This window comes from Mytilus galloprovincialis, chromosome 3 (assembly GCF_965363235.1).
Source record: "Mytilus galloprovincialis chromosome 3, xbMytGall1.hap1.1, whole genome shotgun sequence".
Taxonomy (NCBI): domain Eukaryota; kingdom Metazoa; phylum Mollusca; class Bivalvia; order Mytilida; family Mytilidae; genus Mytilus; species Mytilus galloprovincialis.
Genome location: NC_134840.1, coordinates 97541004 through 97555284, shown reverse-complemented (window position 1 = coordinate 97555284; position 14281 = coordinate 97541004). Strand labels below are relative to the sequence as shown.

Sequence of the window (14281 nt, the reverse complement as noted above, 5' to 3'; positions counted from 1 at the left end):
ACAAGGTACATGTTGTTCAGTCTTTACTAGATAACATAGAGTTCGTGTTGTTCAGTCTTTATTAGTTAACACAAGGTTCTAGTTGTATAGTATTCATTAGATAACATAGGGTTTGTGTTGTTCAGTCTTTATTAATTAACACAAGGTTCCAGTCTTTATTAAGACAATAATGTTGTTCAGTCTTTTTCTATATTACTTACTGTTACTCAAGTTTGTGTTGTTCAGTCTTCATTATATAGCGTAGGGTTTCATGTTGTTCAGTCTTCATTCGATAACATAGGGTTCGTGTTGTTGAGTCTTTATAAGATAACATATGGTTTGCGTTATTCAGTGTTTATTAGGTAACACAAGGTTCGTGTTGATCACTATTTTTTTTTTAGATAACACAGGGTTCGTGTTGTTCAGTCTTTATTAGTTAACACAAGGTTCGTGTTGTACAGTCTTAATTAGTTAAACAAGATTTAAATTTTTAACAGATTTAAAATTAAATATCAAGTATTTCATTATAGTAAACTTCAATATCTATGCTATCACCTATTTTTACCCCCAAATCCCCTTTGGAACCTCACTTAATTTAAGCAGAGTCTTGCATATTGAGTTAACCTTCTGATATTGTAGAATTAATAATGGAAGGAGTTAACAACAGAGACAGGTAATGTCTTTTTAAAACTAGAATCAGCCTGGGATGCCTCCTGAGTAGACGAAACGATCTGGCTGTCGTAAAAATAGCTTTGTATAATTATAACTTTTAGTAGCAAGACTGCAACATTCGTTTTGGTCGATAATATTGGAGATTAGTAATTCTAAATCACTTTTTCCAAAATCAATTGACTTATTTATATATAAAATATAAAAAAAATACATAATAACCAAAAGTTTATTGTTTTTTACTGATATAAGTGGTGTTTTTTTTTTCTTTTTTTTTTTTTTTAAAGTTAAAAGTTTGCAGTTGTAGGGAAGCCAATGAGCACGGGGTTCGTAATGGTTAAGTTGAGGTAAACCCTTTAATGCACATAATCAACATGTTGTTGACCGTTATATCTATGCTACTGTTAACCATATACTGTATATATATATGTTCTGATCGCCGTAGCAACAACCGTGTTTTCTACTCTTCCATTGTAAAATCTTCAAGTCTTTCCTTGTCATCAGTAATATAAAGATAAGGAGATGTGGTTTAGGGGTAAATTCAGTAAATACATATACGTCACCAGGAACCGCCCATTTTATTATTTTATTTTTTTTTGGGGGGAGGGAGCTTTCTGTATATATATATATATATCTTTATTATAAAAAAGAAGATGTGGTATGATTGCCAATGAGACAACTATCCATGAAAGACCAAATTGACACAGACATTAACAACTATAGGTCACCGTACGGCCTTCAACAATGAGCAAACCCCATACTGCATATTCAGCTATAAAAGGCCCCGATAAGACAATGTAAAACAATTCAAACGAGAAAACTAACGGCCTTATTCATGTAAAAAAAATGAGCAAAAACAAATATGTAACACATAAACAAACGACAACCACTGAATTACAGACTCCTGACTTGGGACAGACACATACATAAATAATGTGGCGGGGTTAAACATGTTAGCGGGATCCAAACCCTCCCTCTAACCTGGGACAGTGGTATAACAGTACAACATAAGAACGAACTATAAAAATCAGTTTAAAAAGGCTTAACTCATCAGATGGACAAAAATACAAGTGGACGTGGCCCGGTACTTATACATCCCGACACAAAAAAAAAACAAAACACAATGAACAGATCTGAGAGTACTCGCAGTTATCTGACAGCTAGTTCAAAGCCACTTACAACTAATAAAAAAATCATGCAAATAAGACTCAACTATCAATCCGTACACATCCAACATCCAATGGATTTCGTGTAAAGACGTCATAAACAGCCAGAGAAAAACATGACCTTTTATTCTCAATAAACCATCATTTTGACAAGGTAAATAGCAATACATATATGTACAATATTTACAATATAAACAATATTTAATAAAAACAATTAGTACAAGATATCTTACAAAAAATAACTAGGGTGGTATAAAACTGAAGTCCTGTGCTCTTCTGATTGGAAGATAATGTTTGTAAGAAATATTTTTTGATAGATGGATCAAAACTAGAGAAGAAATAAAAAAAATGAATGCTGAATGTACTACTTTTTTACTGTAGGGTTGAAAAGTAATGATGGTCAGTAAAAGAATTAAGTGCGAATGGTATTTAGATGTTCTTCACCCTAATTAACAAATTACAAAAAAATAATATTCAAGATCATGTGCATGATTAAAATGTCTACGTCAAGTAAGGAATATATATGACAGTCGTGTTCCATTCGTTTAATGTGTTTGAGCTTTTAAATTTTATTGAAGTTCGGTATCTTTGTTATTTTACCTTTGTTGTCTCCCTTTTCCTATATATTTTTAGTTTATTGTAATTTTTCAATAAAAAATCACAACAAATATATAAACACTTAAATTCAAATTGTAACTATTCTGCTGATCGGGGGGTCTTGATTTGACAAATGAAAATTGTTGGTGTTGTTGATGTGCACATTATTAATATTCGTAATAACATATTTGTTCATACCAGATTTGAAAATATCGTGCAATGCCGTTAATATAAAGGGCAAAAACTGTCCTACTTCCTGGCACCCATCAACTTCAGAAAAATATGCGCCAACAAACCAATTGGCGTCAAAGTCTTTAGAGTAATCGGAATTTGGTATCAAATTCCCCATAAGTGAAAACTGCTAATTTCTATATTTAGATCGCCTCACTCCTTGACCACCTATATCACTAATGTCTAGCTTACCTAGAGACATGTGAAATATTATTATTTATCCTGCAATTGGGTGTTCTACTATACAGACACAGCCTTACAGATATCGCTATGCTGTATCTGTATACTATACAGATGCCGCTTAAAATCTCTACCCACTGCCGGACTGAGTATTGTATGAACCTGCGTGACCTCAGAATGTGTATTGCAATCGTATTCCTATGACGTATCAATTGCGAATTAACGATTACTTTTATACGTTGTGTATGTTTTCAAACATTTCTTTAGAGCAATGAGAGTCACACCAATTTTCTGATAACATACACACATGAACAACAGTCTTTTCTACGATGACAACTATCGATTTCAAAACTTGAATGTGTATGATTGTGTAACAAAAACAACCATGTCAATTTCAGCATGCATGTTTAGTGAATGTCAAGTCTGAAGCTTAGGACAACTCGGACAAATCGTACACTCCTGTTTCAAATTTGACAATGTTTTGTTATTTGTTTTTAATGTTGAAATTAGTTGTTATGTTAAACTAGGTAATTATTCACTTAAAGCGATGTAGTATTGTTGACAATTCGAGATTCTTTTTTTGCGAACCCGTCCTCAGCTGAATGTGTGATTACTGAATCGTATTACTACACGGGCTTCAAGGGATTTCAAAAATCGAAAATAAATGCAAAACATGTGTTTTTTTTTTGTCTTTCAAAACACAAATAGTATACAGCATTAATTGCAGAATAAAGACAATAACTGTTTAGTGTCTTTAAATATCAGATGTAATTACTGTAAATTCAGAATTTAATGCGAGGTTTTTATTATTGCGAAAAATGCGACAGAGTTGTAAACGCAATAATTTAAACTCGCATTTTGAAATATTTTATATGAATTAAACAGAATTTTTCTCAAAATCGTAAAAATTAAAATCGCATTTTAGTCTAAAATGACAAAATCGCAATAATAAATGCACGCAATAATTTCTGAATTTACAGTACTCGGCTCGAAACAGCATAGGCGGATCCAGGATGGGGGGGGGACTGGGGTTTGGCCCTGGCCCCCCTTTCGTTGGAAGTTGGAAAAATTTGGTTGACTATATAAGGAATTATTGAAGCATGACTGGAGCGGGCCCCCTTAGGAAAAGTTCTTGGATCCGCCAATGAACAGTTGAAATAGCTCGCTAAAAGCTCGCATACACCTTGTTTCCTAGCCTCGTAAAAATACAGCTGATATTTAAAGACACTAAACAGTTATTGTCTATATAAGAATTCACCTGTGTGTATCAAAATTAAATACACCCCCTTTATCTAATCTGATTATTGCTATATAAATACACTCCATTCTTATGATTTGATTTAATAATAGTACATCAGTTTATTTTTAAACACTTCCACGCCTAGATACAGTCATTGGAAAGTGCGATTCGAGAAATCCGTGTCTAATGTGGAGTAGCGATATTTTTCTTTTGTAAAGGAGATCCATTGTTTGGAATTATCATGCGAATGTTAAAATTTGTTTAAATAAAACAAAACTCATCAGTAAAATATTTACATATTTTTTTTAAAACATAGACGTACTAAGATCAAAGAAAAAAATCATAAAATAGCGATAAGATAATAATGCTATTTTTCTGATGCGGAGGAGTCCTTCAGCTGCCCCTTTAACAAATTCGTATACTAGTTCAGTGATAATGGACATCATACTAAACTCCGAATTATACACACGAAACTGAAATTAAAAATCATACAAGACAAACAAAGGCCAGAGGCTCCTGACTTAGGACAGGCACAGCAATGCGGCTGGGTTAAACATGTTTTTTTTTAGATCTCAACTCTCCCTCTATACTTCTAGCCAATTTAGATTAGACAAACACACAGCGATATGCACAGTTAAACTCAGTTTAAGAAAGGAGGTCCGAGTCCAATGTCATAATAGGTAACAAAAGAAACTAAACAAAATGACAATAATACATAAATTAACAAAGGACTACTAGCAGTTACTGACATACCAGCATCAGATCTCAATTAAACTGATTAAAAAATTATGTCTTCATCATAGGAATATCAAGCACAATACCTCCCATTAGGAGTTTAGTATTATACCTTCATAAAATATATGAGAAGAGCATAACCTGTGTCATGTCAATAACAGGTTTTAGAATAAATGTGCTTAATTCGGATGCAAAGACCCTATAAGTGAATTAATATTAAAGCCAAAATATGCAACCTTTAATCACCTGACAACATTATCGTAAATATATCCCATCTTAATAAGTCTGTTTAAAGGTTTTGTTATCTTTTGAGGTGATTACTGACATTTTGTGTTCTTTAAAGAAAATAATCATAAGAGATTGGATGCGAAATACCTGAACGTATAAGATGCCTGCATGTTAAGTTATATTTACGAATGATGTCCTTGTACCGATGATAAAATTTAGTAAATGTTTTGACTAGTTTGTTTATCGAAAACCCTGGTGTTATAACTTTTCAGTAATACAAAACTTTCTCTCGCTACACTCTAATACTGTTGTTACATACACGAGCGAATCGTACAAGTGGAGATATATAAACACCATACAAAGCATTGAAAGTCAATGAAATATGATTAAAATTACAAGGGCAAAATAATCCCCATAACTATGGTCCATCAACGTGTGCACTAATACCTTAAAATTGATTAGTAGTAATGTTTTTCGAAAACATTTACTAAATGAAACTTTTGTCCATTATACGTCACGGATAAGTAATAAAAATGTAAAAAACGTACTCATATAACTTGGTTAGTGTGTGTAATTGCATCAACATCATAATGTCGTATGACATAAATTAATCTTTGAATAAATAAAATACTATTAATTTACAATATTTGAAAATAAGTACATTATTCTGCCATAAATGAATTTCATTTATCATTTTAGATAATATAAATTTTATATCATTCAAATGTAAATTTTATTATTCTTTATATAAAGAAAGATTGTTTATTTATAAGAAAATGTTTCAAAAACATTCACTTTTTATGGAGACTTATAATTCTTTCGAAGCAATACACATAACTATAGAAGAATTTCTTATTTTTTTCATAGTTTTATAAAGTCATGCAAGTTGTATTTGAATAGACCAGATGTTAACCCAGGTGTTTATTGCAGTTCCTCTATATTGCGTTGCTTTCCTTGTTATGGAAGAGGGGCAAAAGATACCTGAGGAACAGTCAAACTCATAAATTGAAAATGAACTGACAACACCGTGACTAAAAATAAAAAAGACAAACAGAAAAATAAAACTACACAAGAAACAACATAGAAAACTAGAGACTGAGCAACACGAACTCCATCAAAAACTGGGGGGGGGGGGAGATCGCATGTGCTCCACATGTGGCACCCATCGTATTGCTAATAAAAAAGTTATATAGATTTGATTGACATCGTAATGGATCATGATCATTATTGTAAAGTAAAATGATCCCAATGCATGATCGACGCTTTCTCGTAAGAATAAATCGATGATCTCTAAATCAGCCACCAATCAGTCAATCTAATTGAGCATCGCGGCAATACAATCTTTTTGTGCTAATGGGACGTAAAGCTACCACCAATCAATCAATCAAATTTATATTTAACTTGTGACTCTCATGTACCGTTTGTTAACAACTAATTACACATACAATTGCTATTGTTATAACATTGTGATGAGCCTACGAACTTCGAAGTCGATATTGAAGGTGAAAAGTTCATACCAGCTATTCTGATATATTGTAGTCATGCTTCGTTTAGTTAGTTTGAATAGACAAATACAAATACATACGGCATCCTTGTTTATTTGAGAAGAAACGTGTCGAAGTGTTGAATTACTCTCATAAATTAAATTTTATAACTTTATCAGGGTTGACATTAATGTAGAATACATGTACATTGTAAGCAAATAATTGTATGTTTGACCTACTGATAGAAATATGTGGTAACTTTAAAGGTTGTGACAATATAGTATTTTTTAAGATGAATATGTAAACCTTTCTGAAAACAAGTTCTACAAAGTTTTTATTGACCATCGTTAAACGTCTAAACGAAATGTTTCTTTAGCATTTTCAAATATATGTAGCGACAAAAAGAATACAAATTACAAATCGACGCTTGAATTTTAGATTTCTTAAACAGGCAATATTCAGTTTACAAAATAACTTAACATTACCAAATCGATGTATGAAAAAAGGAAAATGGGGGAAAATACAAACGAAATCAAACAAAAACTAAAATCCTTTAAGAAATAGCAAGACCAAAAGCTAAACCACACCAAACACAACAGTCATATATATTCTTACTTCGTTCAGGCATTTTAATTTTTTTATTATTATAACTGTCAAATAGTTCTCACTTAATTAGGACACCGTCATTAAGCATTTACATGTATTACAATACAATTTTAGACAATATAAGTAACATTTTTCAGACTTTTCTCTTAAATACTTGTAATGCTCATTGTATGCTAAAAAAAGTAAATGCTCATCCTTAAGATATCATTCGTCAGTTTTATACTACCCATTTTCGATATGAGACCAATCATCTATATGAAAACAATGAAAGCCCAAACTTACTAATGTAACCGCATAATCAGCTATAAAACGCCACGAAATGACAAATGGTAAAACATGTCAATTTAGAAAATCAGCGGTCTTATTTATATACAAAAAAATGCACATAAAACAAATATAACGCATTCTATTTGAAAAAGAGAATTTCTATTTTATTCTCTTTTTTTGGTGGTTTCAAATTCGGTTGACGATGTGAATTGAAATAAACACTTTTTGTCAACAAATCTATAAGTTAATGGAAATGCGCTTACATGATTTTATCAAATTTGAGGAAATCTCCCCACTCAATGAAGAAAACTAGTATTCTTGAATTGAAAAACGTACCAGTGGGGAAAATCCCCACATACACTACACATATAAAACCAATAACATTAGAATGGGGAAATATCCCCACATTCACATCTACAACCTAAAACATCAGAATGCCGAAATTCCCACGATAAGATTATTAATTGGAAAATACAAGCTTTAATATTGCTGACCATCAAATGGGGAAATTTCCCCATAATCTCATTATGTTCAAATCATAGAAAATATTGTTGACTATCAATTGGGGAAATTTCCCCATAATCTCATCATGTTCATATTAGATATTGTTGACTACAAATTGGGGTAATTTCCCCATAATCTCATCATGTTCATATTAGATATTGTTGACTTCAAATTGGGGAAATTTCCCCATAATCTCATACGATTCAAATTTACGGCAAATCAAATAATTGTATGTACTAAAACTGTCATCCCAAGTCGTGAAATTTAGACAGTGTTTAGACAGTTGACTACTTATGAAACAAATGTGTACCAATGAGATAACTCTCCATCCAGGTCCCAATTTGTAAAAAAAACCAACTTTATAGGTATAAAAAGGTCATCAACACGGAGCCTTGGCTCCTACCGAACAGCAAGCTATAAAAGGCCCAAAATGACTAGCGTAAAACCATTAAAACGGGAAAACATAAGGTCTAATCTATATCAAAAACGAGAAACGAGAAACACTTATGAACCACATCAACAAACGACATCTACTGAACATCAGATTCCTGACAAAATGTTTGAATATTTTGTGGTTATCCGTATGAAGAAGGCAGAATGTTTTGAATACAGATTGCTTTTAAACACGAGGAGCTTACTTTAAATCGTCATCATTAGGAACAGACCTCCTTAAAAGAGAGGCAAATGATACCAGAAGAAAATTCAAACTCATAAGTCGAAAATAATCGGACAACGCCATGGTTTAAAAAGAAGACCAACAGACAAACAATAGTAAAAACACAACATAGAAAACCAAAGACAAAGCAACAAGAACCCACAAAAACACAAGGGATTGTTATATTCTTACGAAACCACAAAAACCACAAAACGCACACAAACAAGGAATTTAAATCTATGGTTGTTTAAAATGTAATAAGCAGACACTACCGACCGCACTACTAAAAATCAATTCCAATCAATTTGTTATACCAAATATCGATATTTTCAAATTTCAAATAGTTTTCCTGAAGCTGTTGATGTTCAGAAAATATCTATCCTGTATGTAAACGGTGGTTATGTTTTAGTGAATTTTTAAAAGTAATTCTGTTAATGATGAAACTCAATAACTTGCACAAGTACATCATCATAAATTTTAATATGCTAGGATTGTGTTTACTAATTACTATAAAAAGTGCTCTTTGACACATTGTTACATATTTTAATATTGCAACTATATTGAACAGCTCTATGTGCATAATGTTGTAACACACTTGGCGATTCTACGCACATCTATCTGTTGTTGATGATTTTTGCATACTTTTTCATCTATTTATTTTCGTCGTTGATGTTGTCTCATTGATGGTGTGATAATTACTTCTTATTCTACATACAGTTTGTCATATTAAATTACAAGCACATTCAGACCAAACAAGCTAATTATGTGAATGTTTGTTTTTTTGTCATTAAGATACCATGATAATGTCCCAATATAGATTAAATAACATATATAACCTTGTTCATTCATGTATACATGTATAAATATATAGGATCATTTGACTGATGTTAAATGTCTTTTGTTCAAGGACAAGGAAATACAGCTTCCTTTTGTTGTTGATATTGTTTATTATATCCTGTTTTGAGAACATTATCAGATGACTTGTGAGTTTCTTGTAAGTTCATATATATATGAAAGTGTTTTGTTAAACAAAACACCTTCAGCTGAATTCATCTCGATGTCTTTTGTCGTAGATTCTGTAGACCTAACACTCTTACTAAGTTTTCGTCTGCAAATACGACTTTGTAACCTGTAAAATAGAGACTATCCAATCAAAGGGACAGAAAACCAAACACAAATTATGCATATACAATTAGATCAAACATATATACATCTTTCCTTTCATATGATGTTTCCCTAGACTTTATCGAAATGTTGACTCCTTAGTGAGTCTTTTACTTCGAATGATATGTGCATTGTTTCTGTTGATTGGACATGTGATGCTCTGTGTTCTCTCCAGATACGCCAATTTTCTCAGCCAATAAATGCAAACGGTCATTTTTATATAAATTAGACCGCTCTTCGTTTTCCTGTTTGAATTGTTTTACACTAGTAATTTTTTTGGGCCCGTTATAAAAGGTGTCAGACCACCAATTAAAAGTCCCAATCTGTTCAACCAAATTTTGCAATTTTCATAGATTTCTAAATTTTTTATCTTAAGTTTAACCTCTTACAAACCAGGTATGTCCTGAATCGTACAGGTATCACCTTTTTTCATTCCAATTTTCGACATACCTTTAAAGCCATATAAGAAAGAAGAGACCTTCCGAATGGATGTACCACTAAAAATAACCCCTGGTTTTCTTGAAATCTTAAATTAGTATACTATGGAGCGCATTAATCCTCAATTTTTAATTTCAACTCATAGACAAGTAAATTTGGGCTCAAAATGGTCTTAATATATTTCTCTTTCACCAAAAGTTTCATTTCTGCAAATTTGTTGCGTAGTTTAAGTAAACAATGACATCAAATGCACTATTTTTTGTCCCGAGTAGGCCTACTTTTACGTTCTAAATTTGAGGGAGTAATTGGTGGTCTGACACCTTATAGCTTGCTGCTCGGTATGAGCCAAAGCTCCGTGTTGAAGGCCATACCTTGACTTATAATTGTTTACTTTTATAAAAAAAATTCATGGATGGAGACTTGTCTCATTGGCACACATACAACATCTTCCTATATCTATGATATAGCCTAGAGTGCACAATGTGGCCTTAAACAACAACAAAAAAAAAACTACCTGACAATCAATCAACTCATTACTCATCGTTCTTTTGTAATCTCTCTTTAATGTATATCATGGTTTACCTGATTTAGTTTTTTCTAGGACTGTTGCATTATACCATTTCTTCTCCAGTTTCCAGAAGCCCATTACTTTTTCGTTCATTGCGAAATCCTGAGAAAAAAATTTAAACAATGTAATCTTCTTTAGAATTTCACCTCTGTTTGAATGCTGCTTTTAATTTTATTAAGATGATATGTTTTAAACTAAATAGGAATACAAAGATGTGGTATGATTTCTAGTGACAATATCACATAGACGTAAATTGATTTGGATGTAAGCAGCTATATTTTACTGTACAATATTCAACAATAAGCAATCATATGCCGTAGTGTAAGCTTAAAAAATACGATTTAACATAATGTCAAACAAGAATGTGTCCATAGTACACGGATGCCCCACTCGCACTATCATTTTCTATGTTCAGTGGACCGTGAAATTGTGGTCAAAACTTAAAATGAAGCGAACGGACGCACGGACGAACGGAGGCACAGACCAGAAAACATAATGCCCCTCTACTATTGTAGGTGGGGCATACAAATTTAAACGTGAATATCAACGGCCGATAAATAGAAATGCTTCATAGATCACAAACAGCAACCAAAACGACCACTAAATTACTGATTTGGGACAGACATTTAACATGTACAAATGTGGCCAAATTTAACGTCAAGTAAAAAACAAACAAATATTTCAATTAAGTGTGAAATCATTCCAGCAATGACACATTACTGGAAATAATTATTAGATTATTTTTGAAGTTCACAAAAAATGCAAATGTATCATGATGTTCCAGGTTTACACCCCCTCCCCACCTTTTCCGCGAACTGGATCCCAACCGGTTTTCCAAAGAAAGCTGAATTATAACACAACGTGCAAATCTGAACTTAAAAATAATATAAATATATGTTTTTGTTTTAGGTGCTCGTTGATATTTTGCGGAGACAGAAATATAACGGTTGATAGCTTAAAACTACATTGCATACACATGTTATATATTTCACTGATTCACTTTGCCCAAGGCATTACAATTTTGTAATCTAAGTTTCAGTAAATTGTTTCATAATCCACGACATGCGACTAGCAGAAACAAATAAAACATACTCATACTTCATACTCACATTTGTTACTACCAATGATCTGATGTTTATCTGATTCTCAGGTATCTTCATTTCCTTTGAAAATAATTGAGTTTGTAAATCAAAGTAATCAGTGTTTTGTTTAATTGACTAACCACACATACTGAAACGTCTCGTCCGATTCACTAATCACTGATTTCATGTGGAAATTATTAAAGAATAAGCTCTAACTACAAGTATCACATAAACTTGACATTTTAAAATATGATGACAATGAGCATGATGAGGTGAAGGTCAGATAAATCCTGTCAGACAGATATATACACAGAGTTCGAGTCAGCCTTATCCGGCCATCTTTTAAAAATCAAATATCTCGAAATGAGCTCCATGACATTTTAATGTAATTAGCTTATTTTGAGGCTTATCTAATTCTCTTCCGGGTAATAGTAACAATCTTAAATTCTTGCTTTATTTAATTTCACCTAAGTTCATCCTCAACTTACCTCATTTGCATGTAAAGTTCTTGACTCGAGCTCAATTGTCATCTCTGTTTCCTATCAAAATAATATTTTGTTTTGATAAAAACTGTCACATTTTTACAAATAAAATCCTATTTTGAGGTTCAATTTATCATATTAAAAAGGTTAACCGCACAATCAGCAGTGAGCATACACTACAAACTGCTCAGAGTCTGAATTGACCAGTGTTTGTGCTCGACCAGTAAAATCGAGCACACATTTTACTCGACTAGTCTCGACATTGTCTCGACTGTACTTAACTGTACTTTAGTGTACTCGACTATGTCTCGACTTTACTTAATTAGTCTGATTCAGTACTTGATGATCTTTGTGTAGTCTGAAATGGTCTTGACCAATGCTCGACCTGTCTCGACATGTCTTGACTAGTCTCGACCTGTCTCGACTAGTCTTGACCTTCAAATTTAGTTTTGACTGGTGTAAATCAGCCCATCTAACTAAATTAAATATTGATCTTACAAAATTCAAGCTTATTAGGTAGTTTATTTTATTGCTGTGAAATGAAAGAATTTAATTTTACAATAGGTAAAAATTAAAATTATTATATAAATTCAGATAGGCATCTTTAATTTTTTTTATAACCTTTTCAAATCAACTTGGATTTTCATCAAACTATGTAGCTATCTTAGATATATATTAAGCTTACTAAATCCCAGGTCATTTTATTTTTTCTTGTATTGCTGTCAAATTCAAGAATTAAATTAATCTATTTATTTTTATCTATTTGTGTTACTAAGGAAGCTACCATTTAATTTCTACATGTTCAATGACTAACAAATGAACAAAAGTCTTACCACGAATATGATTCCACGCCTTTAAGAAGGTTGATCTTGAAAATAAAGTCCCTTTGAACTGGTCTTTAAATAAGGATTTCTGTGTATCGAAATCTTTAAGCTGAACACTTTGAACCTCTCCATCCACTCATAAAACCTGAAATATTCAAATAAGTCAACGAAATGTATTGCTTGACCCTTATAGGTGTAATTTTGCAATAAAGATTAGTATTAGCAAAAACCATAAAGCCTTGAACCTGATCGCGTTCAGTTATATTTAGAAAAAAATATATGCTTTGCGAATTGATGTATATCATGTATTTAGGACGCCAAAATCTAGGACGCAATTACATCGGACATTTTAAGGGCAAACGTATCTACCCATTTCAAGGCAAATATTTGTAGTCAAATATAGTTAAAAGTACAATTGCATCAATGCCAATTTTACAACAACATAAATGAATTAATATCTGACTTCCTTTTCTTAAAAATTGTTTCACCTTTTAAATTTTTCTAGCTATTGTAGTTTTCAAGATTATAGGAAAAGTTAGCTTACTACCAATTTAATGCTTTGAACTCTGGTGGATAGCTTTCGCATTCGCATTTCCTTAAAAACGTAAAATATTGGTAAAACTCATCCTGTTACTGATAATTTGAGTATGTGTAACTTATGTGCAAATTGCGTATTGTTGATCATTTCTTGCTACATCTATTTTAGATGTTAAAATAATTGGCTATAACACAAAAGTCATTATTATATATCATGTATATAGTGCTATAACTAAGCTTCTAGATTTGATCTTTTCGGTAATGCATATATTGCCTTCATTATTATTTTTAATGTATCTTTTATAGTAGACTATTTTGAAACAAAATGAAACTAGAGGCTCTAAAGAGTCTGTGTCGCTCACCTTGGTCTATGTGAATATTAAACAAAGGAAGCAGATGGATTCATGACAAAAATGTGTTTTGGTGATGGAAATGTGATTGTACATCTTACTTAATGAACATTCTTGCTGCTTACAATTATCTCTATCTATAATGAACTTGGCCTAGTAGTTGCAGTGGAAAATGTTAGTAAAAATTTACAAATGACTTCTAAGGACAATAACTCCTCAGGGGGTCGATTGACCATTTCGTTCATGTTGACGTATTTGTAAATCTTACTATGCTGAACATTATTGCTGTTTACAG

The 14281-nt window shown here is 32.0% G+C and overlaps 1 protein-coding gene across 1 annotated transcript in view; it reads left to right on the top strand.

Annotated features, from left to right (window-relative positions):
• LOC143069494 (uncharacterized) overlaps positions 1-14281 on the top strand; it is a 213191-nt gene that overhangs the window by 107362 nt on the left and 91548 nt on the right. The gene's annotated exons all lie outside the window — the stretch shown is intronic.